Below are 7500 nucleotides of genomic sequence, written 5' to 3'. Positions count from 1 at the left end.
ATATCGGGGCGCTCCTGTGGCCTAGTGGATAGAGCGTGTACCATATCGGCTCCGGCCTTCGTTGCAGTGGTCGCGGCCAATATGCACAAAAGAACAAAGATGTTTGTGGTAAAGATTTTTTTTTAAAATGGTCCTGTTGTTGGTGCAAAAAGAAAGGTCAAGGGTTAAAATAACAAACATTGATTGGCCTTTTATTTGGCTACAGTCTTTCCAGTAGTAGTTTTATCATTTGTGTTGGACAGATGGACTAGCAGCTAGCATGCTCACTGTGGGGATAATACATGTAGAAGCTCCGTGTTGTTACTTGAACTTCTAACCTCTGACCTTTTTCAACTAGAGGTCACGACCCCAGGCCCCAGTCTGAGTGTTGAGAGTCTGTGATTAAGTTAAAGCAGCAACAGAGTGAAACCACCACATACACCATTTACTGACTATCATCCCTGTGAAGAAAACATTTCTTTTTTAAAAAAAAATCTCTCAGTGATGGTGATTCTGCATATTTCTATTTCAGATGATCAAGCTAAACGTTATACAGCAACATGCACGTTTGATATAGAACACTGGATTTTTTACTTAAACCTGCAGTGTGTAGAATTTTGGGTTTTATTTCCTAGCAGATTTTGTAGAAAGTAATTATAATATCCATAAGTACATTAAATTTAGTGCATAATAGCTGAATTTTTTTTTTTTATTATTATTTTTTCCCTTAGAAAGGGTCTCATATATGTCCATATTTCTCCCTACTTTGGACCAAGGCCTGTCACCGCCATTTTGGAAGTGTCATAGTTGGAATGTCATCAGGTGCATTGTTTAAAATTTAGAATTGTTCTTGTCCTTGAAGGCCACTGTAGCTTCTGTTATTATTCGAAAGGGGTGGGGTTACCCAGGGAGCGTTGCATTCTAGAACTTTCTAGAATTGACTTGATGATGTCATATTACACACTGCACCTTTAAGCGCACACACCTAGAAAGTCATTCCATGTTTTCCCTTTGCCGTTTTTTCTGTACGTCAGAAATCCAAAATAATTATAATCCAAATAGAGAACAGAACAATACAAAACTTACAATTAATTGTAAATTAAATATTAAGCAAGGCCTGTTTAATTTAGTTCTATAGCACAATTCAGACACAAGGCCATTCAAAGTGCTTTACAGGGGCATGACATAGATTTTCTGTACGTTAGAAATCCCCCCTGCGTTAAGTTCTAAAGCCCCAATCTGATCTAAACTTTCAAATTGTTCTTGATCATCGTCTTCTTTACCTGTAAACACTTAATCTAAAGCAGCTACTCTGCTCCTTAACAACGTCAGATTACGGACAGTGTGGCTTGACAAACCATAACTTAAACTCAACGTATGAGGGTCTCTTCATAGATGGCTGGATGGATTGTTGGATGGATGGATGGATGGATGGATGGATGGATGGATGGATAGATAGATAGATAGATAGATAGATAGATAGATAGATAGATAGATAGATAGATAGATAGATAGATAGATAGATAGATAGATAGATAGATAGATAGATAGATAGATAGATAGATAGATAGATAGATAGATAGATAGATAGATAGATAGTAAGATCCTTTTATAATCCTTTATAGGAAATGACAGTGCCACGACACCTTGAAGACAGACAGACATAACAACACACATACCTAAAAAGATAAAATAAATAAATCTATCTATCTATCTATCTATCTATCTATCTATCTATCTATCTATCTATCTATCTATCTATCTATCTATCTATCTATCTATCTATCTATCTATCTATCTATCTATCTATCTATCTATCTATCTATCTATCTCTAGGTGTAATTATCTGGTATCACTTTGTTTAAAGCTATAGTGAGTAACTCCCCCCCCCCCCCGACCCAATAAGTAAATAAACAAATACTCAAAAAAGTGCAAAGTTAAGGATTTGAACTGACGGTAACCTCTGTGCCTTATGCAGGGCGACACACTAGTAATCCCGGATTAGACGGCTATCCTCCACACAGCGGGACACCCCATCTCCTAATTTACTGAGACCAACACAAAACTAGACGGGTCGCGACATTTTAAGTTGGAAAAAGGAACTAGGAGGCTCTTAACTCTAAAAAAGGGGATTTTAGACCATAAGATTTTACCCCAATATATTTTTGGACAAGACCCCTACAAGACAGGGTTTAGTGGTGAAGTCGAAAGCAGCCTGTTATAATTTAAGTTTTTCTAAATGGTTGAAATTCCATCAATGAATTCTATGAATTTTTGGGCATGGAATTTTGTGCCGTGGTTACGATTTTCTATTTCGGCCCCCTGTAGCTTTCCAGCAGGTAGTTGAGCAGTTTGTCCACCCAGGTCTATCTATCTATCTATCTATCTATCTATCTATCTATCTATCTATCTATCTATCTATCTATCTATCTATCTATCTATCTATCTATCTATCTATCTATCTATCTGTCTGTCTGTCTGTCTGTCTGTCTGTCTGTCTGTCTGTCTGTCTGTCTGTCTGTCTGTCTGTCTGTCTGTCTGTCTGTCTGTCTGTCTGTCTGTCTGTCTGTCTGTCTGTCTGTCTATCTATCTATCTATCTATCTATCTATCTATCTATCTATCTATCTGTCTGTCTGTCTGTCTGTCTGTCTGTCTGTCTGTCTGTCTGTCTGTCTGTCTGTCTGTCTGTCTGTCTGTCTGTCTGTCTGTCTGTCTGTCTGTCTGTCTGTCTGTCTGTCTGTCTGTCTGTCTGTCTGTCTGTCTGTCTGTCTGTCTGTCTGTCTGTCTGTCTGTCTGTCTGTCTGTCTGTCTATCTATCTATCTATCTATCTATCTATCTATCTATCTGTCTATCTATCTATCTAGCCACCCAAGTTGTGATTCTTGAAGGTCCTAGATATTATTTCTGGTGAACAACCTTTTACAACAGCCCATGTCTGTTTTCGGAAAAAAATATTGGTGTTTTGCCCCCTGGGTAGACTGGGAATGTTAAATTGTGAAGTAGTTTTTTTAGGACATAGGATTACAATTTGGTGGAACATAATCCGATAAGTTATTGGCCAAGACCCCAATAACACAAGGTTTATTGGTCCCCGGCAGACCGTTGTAATAAAATATAAGTTCATGTTTTTCAAAATGTGAGAAATTCCATTGATGAATTCCTAACATATTTCTCCTATGTTCTTGCTTGTAAAGAGTAAACACACACACACACACACACACACACACACACACACACACACACACACACACACACACACACACTCACACCCATACTCACACACACACACTCACTCACTCACACACACACACACACACACACACCTAATGACGTCACTGTATATCCTGTGTGTGTCATGTGCCCTCTGCTCTATTTCCTGGTTGAGGCCCTCACTGCGTTGTTATGGTAATGAGGTGTCACTGCGTAACTAACGGCCCCTCATGGTGTGTAGGCTTCACTCTATTAATGTGACAGATGCCTCGACAGCCGCGCGGGGTTAATGGTGTCGCCCCCCTGTCACACACACACACACACACACACGCACACACACACACACACAGAGTCACAGACACACACGCACGCACGCACACACACACACACACACACACACACACACACACACACACACACACACACACACACACACAGAGTCACACACACACACACAGAGTCACACACACACACACACACACACACACACACACACACCGGCAAGATGTCATTATTATACACACATGACTGCACAGCAAAATCAGCAGACCCAGATTAACAGTCAGATTTGATTTCACCAACGGATTTGGCTTTATTCAGAGTACAACTCACTCAAACTTTGCAAACACCAAATCAATAACTCTTCTCAGTTTGCTGTGTGAGTGAGTGAGTTATTTAGTAAGTAAGTAAGTTAGTAACATTTTATCATCGCAAATGAGAGTCACCCCTTTCTAACCTTTATTTAAACAGGTAAATCCCATTGAGACCGAAGACTCTTTTGCAAGGGAGACCTGTTTTCCTTTCCCACGTTACCATTCACACACACATTCATACACCGATAGCAGCAGGCTAACTATCGACATTCACACGATTGATTTCTCCGGTATAAATAAAGTAAAAATAAAAATTAAATGTAATGTTTGCCTGATGGATACCTTGGATGTTGAAGCGATGTATTGTTAAAAATGTATGTTGGGGGAACTTTTAATATTCACACTTCATCACTTCATCACTTGCTTTCGTTAGTATGTCTTAGTCCTGTGTTCGAAAAGCCCTACTAACGTCCTTCTCATACTCATTTTGACGTCAATTTGAGTATGTTGTTGTTGTGTATGTGAGTTTGTGTAGGTGAGAAATGCCCGGATGAGTACTTACTTCCGGGAAGATTTTGCGTATGGATCGATAGGTTACTTTTCCTACTCAACCGCCCCACAATGCATTGCGTCTTTTCAAACGACACAGAAGTTTTTTTTTTAATTATTTTATGCGTCTGTATACTTCAGTGTAAACGGTCCGACGAACCTCGCATACACAATCGATCGTTCAGTAGACAGTATGTAGTATATACAGTATCTCACAAAAGTGAGTACACCCCTCACATTTCTTCAAATATTTCATTATATCTTTCCATGGGACAACACTGAAGAAATGACACTTTGATATAATGTAAAGTAGTCAGTGTACAGCTTGTATAACAGTGTAAATTTACTGTCGCCTCAAAATAACTCGACACACAGCCATTAATGTCTAAACTGAAGGCAACAAAAGTGAGTACACCCCTAAGAAAAAATGTCCAAATTGGGCCCAAAGTGTCAATACTTTGTGTGGCCACCATTATTTTCCAGCACTACCTTAACCCTCTTGGGCATGGAGTTCACCAGAGCTTCACAGGTTCCCACTGGAATCCTCTTCCACCCATTCATGACGACATCACAGAGTTGGTCGATATTAGAGACCTTGCGCTCCTCCATCTCCCGCTTTAAGAAGCCCCAAAGATGCTCAATAGGGTTTATGGCTGGAGACATGCTTGGCCAGTCCATAACCTTTACCCTGAGCTTCTTTAGCAAGGCATTGGTCGTCTTGGAGGTGTGTTTAGGGTCATTATCATGTTGCAATACTGCCCTGCGGCCCAGTTTAAGAAGGTTGAGTGCACGTTTTCAGCATCATACCAAGAGGTTGGCTTTGGAAAATAGACGTATGAATACTGCCAGCATTGCTGCAGGTCTTGTAGGGGTTGGGGGTCAACCTGTCAATGCTCAGACCATACGCCACACTCTGCATCATACTGGTCTGCATGGCTGTCGTCCCAGAAGGAAGCCTATTCTAAAGATGATGCAAAAGAAAGCCCACAAACAGTTTGCTGAAGACAAGCAGACTACGGACATGGATCACTGCAACCATGTCCGGTGGTCTGATGAGACCAAGATAAACTTATTTGGTTCAGATGGTGTCAAGTGTGTGTGGTGGCAACCAGGTGAGGAGTACAAAGACAAGTGTGTCTTGCCTATAGTTAAGCATGGTGGTTGGAGTGTCATGGTCTGGGGCTGCATGAGTGCTGCCAGCAGTGGGGAACTACAGTTCATTGAATGCTAACATGTACTGTGACATACTGAAGCAGAACATGATCCCCTCCCTTCATAAACTGGGCTGCAGGGCAGTACTGCAACATGATAATGACCCCAAACACACCTCCAAGACGACCACTGCCTTGCTAAAGAAGCAGAGGGTAAAGGTGATGGACTGGCCAAGCATGTCCCCAGACCTAAACCCTATTGAGCATCTTTGGGGCTTCTTAAAACAGGAGATGGAGGAGCGCAAGGTCTCCAGTATCCACCAGCTCCGTGATGTTGTCATGAATGAGTGGAAGAGGATTCCAGTGGCAACCTGTGAAGCTCTGGTGAACTCCATGCCCATGAGGGTTAAGGTAGTGCTGGAAAATAATGGTGGCCACACAAAATATTGACACTTTGGGCCCAATTTGGACATTTTAACTCAGGGGTGTACTCACTTTTGTAACCGGCAGTTTAGACATTAATGGCTGTGTGTCGAGTTATTTTGAGGGGACAGTAAATTTACACTGTTATATAAGCTGTACACACGCTACTTTACATTGTATCAAAGTGTCATTTATTCAGTGTTGTCCCATGAAAAGATATAATGAAATATTTGAAGAAATGTGAGGGGTGTACTCACTTTTGTGAGATACTGTACATGTTGAGTATGTAGGAGGGAGGACATTAGTAGGGCTTTTACAACACAGCCTGTGCCTGTACTCAGTTAGCATTGGATGTAGCCTACACACACACACACACACACACACACACACACACACACACACACACACACACACACAGTCTCCAGTTTCTGTCCAATGTAGTGACAGGTTGATTAGATACACATGTGCTGTCACATTCAATGTTCTGGTATTTGCTGCGCTGTGATATTATCGTGAAAGGTGTTTATAGAGGAACGTGATGGGCTAAAGTGAACCCACCTGCAGTTTATTGTGGCCCAAATATGGACCTGGGTTTCGTAAGTACATAATGTATTTATATGGCACTTAAAAGCAGACCGTTATAGAGTGTTTTACATGGTACACTGGCATATTAAAATGATTGTGTACTTATAAAACTTAACAATACAAAATAAATTGCAATATAAAACAATGGAAAGCGGGACCAAACAGATTCTATAGTGTCTTGTAATTGAAGCTTGCATATGAAGAGCAAAAGCAGTGGAACATTTTACAATGGGGGCGACTGTGGCTTAGTTGGTAGAGCGGGTTGGCCGATGATCAAAGGGTTGGAGGTTCGATCCCCGCCCTGCCACTTGTGTCATAGTTGTTGTGTCCTGGGCAAGACACTTCACCCACCTTGCCTCGTGTGAATGTCGATAGTTAGCCTGCTATCGGTGTACGAATGTGTGTGTGAATGGTAACGTGGGAAAGGAAAACAGGTCTCCCTTGCATAAGAGTATTCGGTCTCAATGGGATATACCTGTATAAATAAAGGTTAAAAAAAAAAAAAACAATCGAACCCACATACATTTGTTGATATTAGAGATGGGATGTCGGCAAAAGCGTTGAAACAAATTTCATACATAGATATGATTTTATGGACTAAGATGAGGATGTAGGACTGTTTTTCTACGCCTTAAAACAAATGTATAAGCCAATTTTAATTAAATTTGTTTTAAAGAACTGAGATCTGAAACTACAACAAAGGGTGTTTATAGAAAGTAAACCTCATAAATAAAACTCAACATGACAAACAAGGTTACTGTTAAAAGTGGTGGTGACTCACTGATCCTGACACACACACACACACACACACACACACACACACACACACACACACACACACACACACACACACACACACACACACACACACACACACACACACACACACACACACACCTCTGCAACTGCAACTCTTTGTTGTTTGGTAGGAAAAAAGCCCGAGGCAGATATAAAGCGAGCGTAGAGTTGAAAGTGTGTTTTGGTGTTTGTGTGGTTGTGGACTGGCAT

At 40.9% G+C, this 7500-nt stretch overlaps 2 protein-coding genes across 2 annotated transcripts in view; one reads left to right on the top strand and one right to left on the bottom strand.

The window, feature by feature from the left end:
• The window catches only part of aass (aminoadipate-semialdehyde synthase), a 519315-nt gene that overhangs the window by 393382 nt on the left and 118433 nt on the right, over positions 1-7500 (bottom strand). The window lies entirely within an intron of this gene.
• The window catches only part of ptprz1a (protein tyrosine phosphatase receptor type Z1a), a 109345-nt gene that overhangs the window by 32784 nt on the left and 69061 nt on the right, over positions 1-7500 (top strand). The window lies entirely within an intron of this gene.

The sequence above is a fragment of the Ammodytes marinus genome (assembly GCF_949987685.1).
Source record: "Ammodytes marinus genome assembly, chromosome: 5".
Lineage (NCBI taxonomy): Eukaryota > Metazoa > Chordata > Actinopteri > Uranoscopiformes > Ammodytidae > Ammodytes > Ammodytes marinus.
Note: the sequence above shows the minus strand (reverse complement) of the source record. Positions and strands in the feature narration are given on the sequence as shown.